Raw genomic sequence first — 14,169 nt, 5'->3', positions numbered from 1 at the left:
TGAGTGTACTGGTGAATCAACATGCAGGGAGAGGAAGGGATTATTTTAATAGTGTATAGGACACACCCTCAAGAGGTGGTTGGCGATTAGCCATAATAGTGTTAGATTTTAGGTCCACTCACCTGATACGGAGTGAGCGGCAGGTGGTTGAACATCTGTGTTAGAGCAGAGGGTTGCATAGTAAGTGGCAGACCTCATTAAATGGGAGTTGCGAGTAGTGCAGGCACTTGGCATAGTTGCATCATTATTATTTAGGGGCATGAAGTACAAATGGAAAGGCACATGCATTGATGGCATGTTGAAGCAGCAGTAGATTTATTGTGATTAGGTGCAAGTAGTGTGTTCAGTTTATTGTGACTGTGGATGTTGCAGAAGGGCCAGAACCGAATTAACATCTAAATATTGGAGAAGCAGTCTAGCACTTGCAAAGGAATTATTTGAACGGAGGGAAGAGCAACTGAACCCTAAGCACGTTAACATGGAGCATATTTGTTTAGGTGGTGGGCCTGTGGCGAGGGCTATTTGTGTATTAACTGAAACTAACAGTGCAGGTCTGTGGAGAGGGCCATTGTGTTTGAGTGGTGCAAATGGGCAGGGCCTGGGGAGAAGGCCAGTGTGAATGAGCTGGGGTGAACAGGTTAAAAGGGTAAGTATACCATTGAATGAGTGTGTGTGGATAAGGACGGGGTAAAAGTAAGGGGAGACATAAGTGAGAGGAGTTAAGTATAAAAGGAGAAGGCAGAGTGCTCTAAAACTATTTGGATAAAAAGGGTCTTAAAAGTCAACCGATTATATGGATGCACCCCTTAATCACATATGTAACAAATTACCCAATATTGCGATAAAATAGTAAAATATCACTTTCAATGGGTCGACTGACACAGTAGGGAAGTGTTATCAGGAATGCCCCAGAGAGGGAATATTTGATAAGAGTATTATAGACAACATGTACTCATATCTGCCAGCTATAAATAGAATAAATAAAGGAGCAAAGCTTAAAATAAGACAGGACATTTTAGGTCTCTGGAAACTGTATGAAAAAACTAAAAAATAGAAGGAGAAGGGGACAAAGAGAATGATACTGCTCCACCCTGTACCCTATGCATTGGGAAAGGAAGGAAGACCAGCAGGGATGAACAGCAGGATGCATAACATATAACATTGATGACTGGGGACTGCACATGGAAGCTGGCGAGCAAGACACAGCAGAGGGGGATCCAACATCATCAGACTGAGGGACAGTAGTGACAGCAGCAGCAAGGACGACAAATTCAACACATACAATCTAACAAATGTAAGGAGAAGGAACATAGGGGAAGAAACTTCAAATCACTGGCTGTTTTTCCAGCATAATAATTTGCAGGGGATAGGAGTCCTTATTTTTAGGACACCATTTATTTTCCTTGTTACATCAGATGCAACAGCAGCCTGTTTTTACAAATACACAACAGCCTGTATTCTTATATATGGGAGGAGTACATGAGTATACAGGATAATACCAGACAGGAATGGGATATTAACCAAGAGGAAGGGGATCTGGATACAGTGGTATGGGACCTTGGTTAGAAAGTCAATGTTTAGTGTGTGGCAGCTTTGGTCACTTTGCCTGAATGTGCCCACTCATTCCACAAACAGAGCAGCAATAAGGAGTGCTGCAACAACAGTCATCATATATGCAAACACCCACCCAATCTCAACAGATGCAAATGATCCTACATCAGCAAGTACAATTGCAGCTCATGCAGACAAAGGTTGTATCAACATAGGAACAAGTACCATTGCAAGGAGGAGTGATGTCTGGAATGCAGGGTATAGTGAGCATACATCAAGCACCAGTTTAGACACTCACACAAAAGAATGTGATGGTATTGGGCCAGAATGCACTGCCTCAATATACAGGGGTTACAATGGTGGACAGTAATCCATTCATGTATTCCGCAAACACATTTTCCCAATAAGGGTGCCCACGGCAAGTATGAATGTGTCCTGTCCTAGCAGTAGCTGAAGACCTTGAAGAGGAGACCGAGATAGCAGTTTAAATACAACAGGGAGGTTTTTATTTTCTTATACATACTGGGGCAACCAGATCATGCATAAAGGAGAAGGGATTCCCATTATCAAACAAAAATGTGGACACACAAGTCTTTTCAGGACAATTTTGGAGGTTCTCTCACTACAGATTTGCCATTGACAATAGGGACACAGCATATTGTAGTGCCACTACGGCATTCAAAGGACACATCTATCAACATTTGTTAAACAAGTTGAACACCACAATTTCATTTTCTGAGAGATGGATGGTGTGCACCACAGCTGGGATGTACCCAGCAGGAGTGACAGTACTGATACAAGCATACTATGTACAAAGCACATTGAGAGGGATACGGTGGGGTGAACATACAGCCCCAGAGTGACAGAGACTGAGATGCCATGCAAGGCCATATCGTGAAAATAAAGCTGGGTGATGTTGATACCTATTGGAAGATGCAGGCCAGTTCAAAACTTTAACTTCTGAGATAAGGCAAAGAGAAGGAACATATTTGGGCCTCCCTCAACGTTGTCAAAATGGAAAGGCACTCAGCTGAAGGAGAGTGTGCCTCAGAATTTTTATTTTGCCAACTGTGTCCAATGGATTCCAAAAAGACATGTGGTGCTGCAGATGCTGACTTTATGTAAACTGGGAAAGGCACATTTTGACAGATTCAAAACTGCAGCAGTACACATGGGAAATAGATACATTGGAATGTTGTGCATTTGAAACATAAAAAGGAGGAAGTTAAGCTGAGTGACATATTTCATTTGACACAGAGTTAGACTCTTACTTTCCACAGATAAACTGATATTTAAATGGAAAGGCCTACTTTGTTTTAAAATGGACACTGGTTTCCCATTTTGAACAAAGGCCTATGTTGGTACAAGTCAAGAGGAACACTCATGTCATTTCAACCATCAGATAAAATGCTACATGTAAACACCTCTTTTCAATTTAAAATACTATTCTGTTAGAACTGGCTGCTGCTGCTTCCCCCACTGAACTGCTGTGTATCTGGAACTGTGACCTCCAGACCTTTTGCAGAGGCCCACTAGGACAGCAGGACTGGTTTTCAGTTTAAAATACAAAGAAATATAAAGAATTAGATCAAAATTGTGGAGGCTGCAGATAAGAAGGCCAACAGAAATGACCTTTAAGGGTCGACTTGACCACAAAAAATGTCATCTTAGAGCCTTAATGGATCTTCAAAGATTGTGGTAGAAACAGACCCTACTGATAAGCAGATGTTCGGGAGTAATGAAACTCACGAAGGGCTTTGTTGGGAATATGACTTTATGACCTTCCATATGTATGCATTGCTATTGATCAACATTGGGGTACCCTTTTCTTGAAAAAATAGAGAATTATGCATCGCAGTGAGCTCATCCAGGACTCACATCAAATATCACAGAATGCCTGTCAGTTCTATCTCTTAATATTCTGTGATGTATAGAATTGGAGTTAGGAAGAAATCCATGATCCTAACCTTCTCATAATTCAGATGAATTCAACAGTTTGTGAATTGATTGAAAGCAAAATTAATGTTTGAATAGTGGAGTGGCATATTTTTCACTATTTTGGCTCAGGAGTAAATCGTGAAAAACAATAGCTCCTCCCAGGAAGGTGGTGGCAAAAATAAAATTAATAGTCCCGATTCTCCATAAAATGTAGAATTCAAAAATGTATGTTTTATGCAGTTATCTGAAAAGAGAAGGTAATTGACATGCTGTGAGAAAAAAACTGAATGCAAAAACATGCCATTTGAAATGATGTATCTTCCTCCTCCCCCATTATCCATGATACAGACCTCTATACTCCTTTCCCTATGAGATGGCTGTGGGCAGATTAGTGGGAGGGAGAGAAAGAGAGATGTCCAATTGTGTAGCGTGTAAATATTCATAATATGTAAATGTCATCAGCACTATATAATATCAGTTTTCAATTTAAGGGGGGACAGAGAGACAGAAGGGAAAAGGAGAGGAGAGCAGACTGACAACAACAGAGAGCTGACAGAAGGAAGGCTGACACCCAGGATAGCATATAGACTGGAGACCCAGGGACAATTGCTGGGTACTTTTGCCTGGAAGTTGAAAACCCTATTTCAGAGAGAGGCCTACAATCTGGCTGGAGGGACCTTGCTTTGAATACCTATTCCTGGAAGAGGGTCAGGAATATGGCTGGCCTCTTGAGCTATGAACAGATATCTACCATGTAAGTAGATACATCCCAAAGCTATCAATTATGGGTGGAGTGACATGCCTTAATACCTTTCCATTAGTGGGTGATCGGGCAACACTGGGTAGACCCTGACCATATTTGACAAAAAGATAACACAATGAATTCCTCATAGAAAAAAAAAAAACCCTTATCCATTTAAATTGATTTGTGCTCGGGACTACCTGCCTTAATCCTGTCCATTTAATTGTGGGTGAGGGAGGGGAACTGTACAGTGCTTAGCACATTTAATTCAAGTCAATTCAATTAATTCCCATAGAGAAAAGAGCACAGCATGAGTTGTGTTACAATTCAAAATGAACACATTTTATACCCACTGTTTTATAGCCATCAAGCTCAATAAAGAACTTGGGTACTTTTCTGAAACCCTTGACTTCCTTACAGAAGGGGGGTGTCCATAATCCCAAAATAAGTAAATCTAAAGCTCTGCCATTCAAATGAATGTAGAGTGTTCAAAACGAAATTTCCCATTTATTCAATTGCATCCCAAATCAGAATCCCAAAGCCCTGCATTGTATTCAAATATAAAGCCCAAAACAATGTTCCCAATGAGTTCCTTTCTCAAACCGTGCCTTTCAAATAAAAAGCCAAAAACGATTTTCCCATTGAGTTCCTTTCCCAAAACCTGCATTTCTAATAAAATACAGATACGTGGGGGTAGAGTCAAAGGCTTCCCAAGCCAATAGCGTGACAGGAGGTCGCTATAGCCTTGCAAAAGGAGCTAGATAACTGCTAACTCAGAACAAAGAATCACCGTGGATGAATAAAACATTATAAATTTATTAAACAGGAAGACATTTTTGTGCCATAATCTGGCATATATGCATACATTAAATCTGCATTGTGAAGGATTAGTATACAGTGGTGACAGTCTATTTTATGTGTTGTGATATAAAACAACACATAAAATAGACTGTCACCACTGTATACTAATCCTTCACAATGCAGATTTAATGTATGCATATATGCCAGATTATGGCACAAAAATGTCTTCCTGTTTAATAAATTTATAATGTTTTATTCATCCACGGTGATTCTTTGTTCTGAGTTAGCAGTTATCTAGCTCCTTTTGCAAGGCTATAGCGACCTCCTGTCACGCTATTGGCTTGGGAAGCCTTTGACTCTACCCCCACGTATCTGTATACTTCTCAACCCTCTCGAGTCAGGCCCCCTAAAAAAGAGGGTTCGCCCATTTTCTTTTCTCTTCATTTCTAATAAAATGCCAAAACGATTTTCCAACTATATTCGCACTCCCAGTACCTTGCCTTCAACCAAAGGGTTCATATATAACTGATGTCTGATGGTGGGCGGGGTGCTGGGAGAGAAGAGCATTGTGATAACCCCAGGAATCACTGGGTTTGTTGAAAATGTCTTATGTGTTAGTGTGCAAAGAAATCCTATGTGTGTTTTGATTTCAAATCTTCAAATTAAACCTGTGTTTGTTGTAGAAACTGAAAGTCTATAAAGAAATACATGTCAGTCAATTGATGCCAGTATTTTGCATTTGTGATTATTGGGTTGTGCCACGGAGTTGGTGGCTGCTGTGCTTATGTTTGCTTGTATTCAGTGAAGAGATGTAAATAAATATACACTGTTATTTCTATACACTGGCCTGGGTTCCAGCTTATTGGTGATACAGAGGGTATCTGCTTAATGGTGTTATACAGGTGAGAGGCCTAACCAAATTTTAATCTGCTAAGCACTATGTTTGTGCAACACTTTTTTTGGGGGAAAGAGACTCCCTGGGTTGAGCATGACAGCCCAATAAACCGGGAGAAAACTGGAGGCTCGTGGCTGGGCATTGGTTGAGAGTTTTCACTTGTGACATTTGTAGTAGCAGCAGACTATTCATTTGGGTGTAATTATGTTTTTTTAATTATTTTATTTACATGGCAGTGGATAGAAAGTTGTGTTTGCATTGTTAAAGTGCCACTCAGACGTGTACCCTAGGTTCCATGGAGGTGTTTAGATAAAACAGATTTCAATAGAACTATCTTTAGTTGACATTGAGAGTAAAGACTAAGCAGGAACAGGGTTGATATTTTGCCCCTGCATAGAGAGTATATAAGGTTGCAGAACAGATTTCAGAATGAGCACTGAAGAAATAAATATGGCCAGGACACACCTGCTATTCAAATTATTTATCAAAGGTGAATAGGTGGAGGAAGAACATGACATGTGGCAAGCCAGAATGATGCAGGAGGTTACCTCTGCAAATGTTGATATGTAGCAGGATATTGAACTGTTGCATCAAGCTCTAACACATAAACTACTTAAGATGAGTAGACTAAATTGGCTCAGCTCACAGCATATATGTACTTCTATTTGCTGATAGTGGACGAACGACATCAGAATAGTGTGGCCTCTGTGCAAATCAAGGCAGAGCTTTTGAATCAAGTCCAGCAAGAGCTGAAACAATTAGAAGTTCAAGTGAAACAGAGCCACATTATGGAGTTAATGCAGTAAAGTCTCATTGAACAACTAAAAGATAAGTTTTGAAAATGCAGCAACAAGATTTCCTGCACTGCAAGAAGAGCATAAAGAGTGTGTGGAAAATCTGGGTGCACTGCAACACAAATTAAATGGTCAGGTTGTTCATAATATATTCTGTTTAGAGGACATTGTCACATCCCAATCACAAATAAAACAATTGAAAGATGAAAAGAGCCAATTAAGTATCAAAGGGAGTGACTCTCAAGGTGAGTTTGCTTAGACGCACCAAGATCTGAACACCTCAAAACAACAGAGAAAGCAGTTGATGGAATAAAAGCACACATCAAACCAAGAGAATAGTGCCCTGTTTCAGGAAGCATGTCATGGATGCAGAGAACATTGAGTCATATTCTCAGGAACTGATTGGCATTAGGCTATAAAATGCACAATTAATGGAACGTGTGAGGCAAGCAGAAATTGACCTAGTGCAGTTAATATAGTGCAGAACTCTGCTTAAGGAAAAGATTAATCTCGATAGAAAGAAATGTTCTGAATTTGCACACATGATGTAAGCCTTACATATGAAAATAAAATTATGAAGAAATCAAGGAACTAAAACACTGATTAATGAGCCAAAGTAAGTTGCTAGAAGCCACGCAACCACTTGTGTCAGAATTGAAAACCCAGGTCTCTGCATCCCACCAAGAGAGAGGAACAGAGAAAAATAAGTGTGAGAGGTTGGCAAATGAAATAGCCAAATACAAACATGCTTTGAGGCAGACTGACCAGTAAGGGTATGGAAAAACGCCCTCTGATCATGGGTGGTGACATCTCTAGCAGGGACCTCAAGCCAATTAACGAGTTCAGATGTCCAGACTGAGGCTAACCTCATGCATACCACTATTCAAGAACAGGGAAACACGAGGCAGGTGAACTCACCCAGGCCTAGTCCAACTGATCCAGAAGGCCAGTCTTTATCTGACATCGATGAGCATTCAGGGTTACCAAGCAGAAGGGAAGGTGGCCGGACCAGTGGGCTCTGTGAAAGCAAAAATACTCTAGGGAGTACCTCTTACCAGGAGGACCCCTATAATGAAAAGATCAGGGAGTTGGAAGGGCAGAAAATGAAGCTAAAAACATCCACAAACTCAGGGAGATGGGGGAATTCCCCAGCCTACCTGGCATACTCTCCTGTGCGAAAAGGGGTTTACAAGGGATATGACCCTGAGATTTCACAGCATCACAGGAGAGAAGAGCCCAGACCCTGTAATTCTGGGAGGTTTTCACAGTCTCATTGAGGTAGGGAGCACCTAGAGGACTGGGAATGGACCCCCAACAGTAGCAGCTCTGAATCAGGGGGTGAATAAATTCAGGTGCAGCGGAAAAGTAAGTCTGCTAAACAGAAGATAGGCCTTGTGAAAGACCCAATTTTGCAGATAAAGGACATAAAGAGCTTCATGACTTCTTACCATAAGAATGTCAAATATTCAGTTATATGAGCAAATGATGACATCATTTGGAATTAAAAATTATAGAAATTGCATGGAGTTTTCAAGTGGAAATTCTCCCTTGAGTACTCCAGCTTCTTTTGCAGGGCTGGAGGACCAAGATCACCATAAATGGTCCACCTACAAGGCAGCCATTTAAAAACACTTTTCCATTCATGGAAACCCACAGGAGGCCTGCAAGGGGGCATACAACCTGCATGTTGGGGAAGAACAGGAGACATCTAGAGAGTTTGTGCAGGAGCTGAAACAAGCATTTGCCCAGATGTCTAGGCTGGTGAACACAAATAGTAGGTTGTTAATGAATACATACTTTCATGCGCTCCCGAAATATATTAGTAAGGAATTTTCATGAGCGTAGGTCCCTGAATTGGGTGATTGAACAGGCCACCATGATCTATGAGGTCCAAAATCCCTCTGAAAATAATAACAACTCTAAAACCCAACTCCAAACCATCCAACACACCTTCTGCTGCAAAGGTAGCAAAGTTGAAAAAATACCCCTCAATTGGACTTGGAGATGGGAAGGGGCAAAAATACTCCTTCTGAAAACAAGTAGAATGATAGGCAAAGGAGACCCTGGGATACAGTCCACTCGAGGGGGAGTCAAGCAGGATACAAGACAAATGACCGTTCTGACCCTGTCACTTATGTAAGTTAAAAATACAAAGGTACAATACCTATACCTGGATATATATGGACTCCCCTGGCACAAAGGGGGGGTTCAATCAGGTAAGTACTGCCCCAGGAAACCTCCCTCCGGAGGGAAGTAATAGTCCACTTCCCAGCTTGACCTTCTTTCCCAGGTACCCCTGAGCCCTAATTTCCAGAATAATCATCCTCTCTCTCACCACTTTCAAGAAAATAGATTCCTGAAGCTGGGAGAAGGAACACTTAGGATGGAAAGGCATCAGGGAAACCTCCAATACCCAAACTACCCTGGGAGAAGGGACTCTGGGTCACATGAGTTTTTGTGAGTTATTATGAGATTCATTTAGAGGGCATGCCCCATGGCCCTTTTTTTTAGAGAGAGTTCCGGCAGCCTCATGCTGCTTTCTGATGTCCATCCACACAGCGTGGTTGCCTCACAGAGTGATTCTTAGTGTCTGGACGAGCTAAGTGCAGCTACAGTGACTTAGCACCTGTTACCTTTTCTGTTTTACTGCATTTTGCTTCACTCTCTGTGGGGTTTTTGTAAACTCTTTCATGCTAGTGGGACTTCTGATACAATGTCACACACCATGCCTAGCAGGGATAAGGACACATTTTTTCCAACAACCCATGAAAGTGGCTTTAGTCCCAGGGCAAAGACTCTTTGTACACAGCACAATGTCATGGAAAGGTCAGATTTTTCCCTACAATCACCCTCCCCGGACTGCCACAGTAGTGGCAGCCGCCATTTATCCTGGCAAATGATGCAAAAACTTCAGAAGGACCAGATCTTACTCACCAACCTTCTGTCAATTAAAACAGACCTTAAGAGCGTTGCCTGCCTCCTTTTCCCTACTTCCCCACATTTATTGCCAAAGGCTCCAGACTTTTATACGGCCAATGAAGGGATAACTAGGGTTATACAAGAAGCAATTGATCCTGTTAGCGCCCAAATCCAGCCAGTACACCTAAGCAGGAAAGGGGAATATGCAGAAAGCATGGATAGGCTCCTATGAGATCCCAAGGCACCAGGAAATTGGCAGATTTGCAGAGAACACATGCTGCGGGACCTTGCAGCATGTTCAACTTTTGAAGAATTTCAGTCATGAATGTTCTCCCTGGGCCCAAAAACTCTTTCTCTATCTCAGTTACTCTCCCAGAAGACTGGCCAAGAGGTACTTGAAAGATTGGAAAAGGCTTCTCAAACCTCCGTTTAGAAGGGGTTCCACTTGGGCTGTCAAACAGATCCCATTGAGATTCCTGAAGAAGGGCCGGCCCTGCAGGCCGAGGTAGATCTCACTCTTCCTTGCCCAGTGAGCGAGATGGTACCGGAAGGTTCTCTACCCCCTCTTAAACTGGCTGCTCCACCAGTCCCCTCCTTGTCGAAAGATATTAGACTAAGAAAAATAACTATGTCTGGGATATTTGATCCTGATCTACAGAGTTTTGTTTTGGACCCCAGAAGCATGATTATTACCAACATTGCCAAGCCAAGTCACCCGGAATCTAGGGAATTGTTGAAGAATACAATTCTAGCCTGGTTCAACCAAAAAATAGGGCCCAACTATGTTAGAACTAAGGACTTGAAAGTTTTGCGTAGAACTACGATTGACAATTAGTGCTCCATTGGTAACACTTACTGTATCATTATAGGTTGTGGGCTTAGCAATTTTCCAACGTTCCTGAATAGGGTTATAAAATTGCATGATTCATCTCCACCTACTTATTTGAGAATGATCTTGAACTGATCTGTTTTTTTCTTCTCTGTAAGTTTTTGACTACAGTTGTGGCCTTTATCATTCTCTCTCCCTTGTGAAATTGTTTTAATCTGTTTGTTTTTGATTTGTATCACTAGGTTTCTTGCCCTAGTGATCTCTGTATTTTGTTTGTGTATCGGCACCCTTAACCCCTTATGTGCCAAGGGTGAGGTATTTCGTCCTTGGGATTACCTCCCTGTTGCCAAGTACGAGATCCCAATCCCATCTGTTTCTGGGTGCAAAATCCTTTTTTACAGATTCAATATAAAAAAGTTAATTGTAAAGCTTGTACATAATGCACATTTTCTTTGCCCCCTTGAGGAGAGAGAAGGAAGATGTTATGCTTCTGTCAAGGTACAGGGTCAGTGTGCGTTATCAGCGCTGGTCGATACTGGATCCCAAGCCACCATCCTGTCCAAAAAGGCATTCCACCCACTGAACTCAGGGAGGGGGAGAGTCACCATATTAACCTCACACCTCTTCCTGGACCACTTCAACTCTTTGATGGGAATGATATTTCCGTTGAAGGGACTGCAGATCTGGGAGACATAGGGTGAAACACCCAGTAATAGTCGTGACACCAGAGGGCTCACATTGTCTATTGGGGAATTACCTCCTTTGGAGGTTATCACCCCTGATTGACTGTGCGAACAAGGTCCTCTGGACCCAGACTAACCGGCCGATCAAACTGAAACAAAGCACAAATTATGTGAGTTTGATTGGCACATGCCATGTAATTGAACAACGGTCCGAGAAAAATAGAATTCCATTTCAGGAACAATCAAGTCTCAGACATCACAGTCATCTCTGTAGGAGAACAAAATGGTGATGGGAACCCTTCTCGATTCTTGAAAAACAATCTCCCTCCCAGTTTAAGTGGTATTCAACACTGGAGGGAAATACTCAGAAATTATATACCAATCCAAAATCTGAAAATAACCCAAATCCCATGACAAAGGATGATGAAAATCCAGTTCAAAGTCTCTACTGACATTCAGATAAAGGGAGCTGTTTTTCCCCCATTCAGATAAATGAGGGGAGGAGCCTGTTCTCACCACAGTAGGCCTGAATAATGGAAGAAGCTTCATCAGCAAAACATTATTCAGGAAACTCACGATAGATCAGACCATTCCGACATTTAAATTGATTGATAAGTGGAAAGTAGACCTGAAAACCACACATTCAAAACATCTCCTGACTAACAGGTGTATGCTAAAAAATTAGCCAGTGACATTCTCAACCAATTCGCAATTAATTAGGACCTAATTAATAATAAAGCTTGGTCCCGACTCAGGGATAATTCCATGTGCTTTGACAACAATGAGAAAGCATTCTGCTCAGCTCAATTGCTGCCTTATGTGGTTGAATTTCAAGTGAGAGAAGAGGTTATAATCCCAGGACAGGTGCAAACATGTACAATTCCCCTACAAATTAAGCAAGGACAGAACCTCAAAAATCAGGATGTCTATATAAATTTGAATTATCATCTCCAACAACAAGGTTTGTATTTATATCCGACCCCTAGTTGACATAGAACACAACACCATTTGAAAATTGGTGGATAACAGCAACCTCGAAGTATCACTTTGGGTGCAGACCCCTTTATTGGAATGGTGGTGGATACCCAACATTATTCTATTGACTTAGGTCATGAGATCATTGGACCAATCACAAAAGACTGCTTCAATATAAATGACAGTATCCCTCATAAAAAAATGTTCACCAGGCAAGGGGGGAATTTCTTGGTGTACTCTTCCTGCTCTTATGGAGTGGAAGAGGTGACATATGATGTAAGGAAGCATGACGTGGTATTTTGTGTCAACAGTGACTCCCTCCCAACTTTGGAACATCACGCCCAGGCCAACACCATAACAAGAGATCTCTACACCCAACTGGAGAATACTGCCAAAATTGCGAAGCCCAAGGTCTTTCCAGGCTTTAAGCAGATGGTCGAAAGAACAAATCAATCTCGCTGATGCCGCTGAGATCAAGGAGCAAAACAGAAGCTGAAACAGAAGCTGAAACAGGTGTTTCTCGATTTTCAGGAAATCTTTTCTGTCGACTCATATGACTGTGGACACACAGGCATTCATTCAACCACCATACCCATGGATCCCGAGATGGCTTTAATATTTGTAAGACAATAACGGTTACCTCTTGTGTCCATGGAGTCACTCACAGAGATTATTAAAAACCTAGAATCTCATGGGATAATTTGTCCAATCCACATTACCTTTAACAACATGGTACTGGGGATACTCAAACCCAACAGCCAATGGAAACTATGCACAGCCCTGATGGAGTTGAACAAACAGATCCACCTGTCAAGATGGCCACTTCGCTACATCGGTCAAGGGCTGGGATAGATCCAAGGGTCAAAGATGTACTCCGCCATTGACCTGACTAATGGTTACTGGACAGTACCTGTGAGTAGGGAAGACCAGTACAAGCTAGCCTTTACCTTCGGGGGGGGGGGGGACAGCAATACACATGTACCCGAACCCCCTTTAGACACATAAACTCTTGCAACAAATGTAACGTCTTCCTTCATAAGGCCATGCCAGATCTGGGCAAAAGGGGAAACCTAGCCTATGTAGATGATGTATTAATCAAGAGCTCAACTGTGGGGGAACATATAGCAGAAACACACAATATTCTGACCCAGTTACAGAAACCAGAGCAAAACTGTCCTTCCAGAAGACACAGTGGTGTAAGACCCGGGTGAACTTCTTAGGGCATGAAACCACCCCTGAGGGTCTCAGTCTCCAGGCAAAAAAGGTTGAAGCGTTATTGATTTTGAAAGACCCTACCACTCTGCAAGAATTAAGAAGCCTTCTTGGACTTACTAATTATAATCAAAAGTTTATTGAAGACTACGCAGAGGTCTTTGGTGCCTTTATGGAAGGCTTGGTTAAGGTGGGAATGGGGTCCAGAACAATCCGAGGCAGTAAAACAACTGAAGCCCCTTCCAAGCCCCTAGTTTGGCTTACCCAATGAAGGAAAAGCAGTACTTCTTGGAGGCAGGGTTCTCAGATACTTCTGTGACAGCAGTGTTGTATCAAAACCACGACAAGATCAACAAAGTAATCTCGTAAGCGAGCAAGACTTTGTCCTCTCCGGAGGAAAAATACAACGATTGTGAAAAAGAAAATCCTGGCAATGGTGTGGGCATTGAAGAATTACCGCCCATTTATACAGGGAGAGCACTTCATTGTGGAGACTCCTCACCAACCCCTGCAAACCTTACAAAGGGACCGAATCTGAACAGGGAACGTAAATAATTCCAGAATTACTTCCTGGATTCTATCCATGGAAGGCATTCCTGTTGAGGTCAGATATGGCTAAACAAGAAGAGTCCTCTAGCTCAAAGATTGGCTGACTTGCATGACTGTGCTCAAGAAAACTGTCTCGAGGACGAAAGTCTAAGGACCAATGACAATATGGAGGCGTACCTTACTTCCTGCACAAAGTCTATGTTGAAGACATGCATCAAGGGATAACCACATTTATGTGGATGGGTGCTCCTACCATGTTGACAATAGCGGCGAAAAAGACA

The sequence above is a fragment of the Ambystoma mexicanum genome, chromosome 6p (genome assembly GCF_040938575.1).
Source record: "Ambystoma mexicanum isolate Mex_15411 chromosome 6p, UKY_AmexF1_1, whole genome shotgun sequence".
In the NCBI taxonomy this organism is placed as follows: domain Eukaryota; kingdom Metazoa; phylum Chordata; class Amphibia; order Caudata; family Ambystomatidae; genus Ambystoma; species Ambystoma mexicanum.
This window is presented reverse-complemented; position numbering follows the sequence as displayed.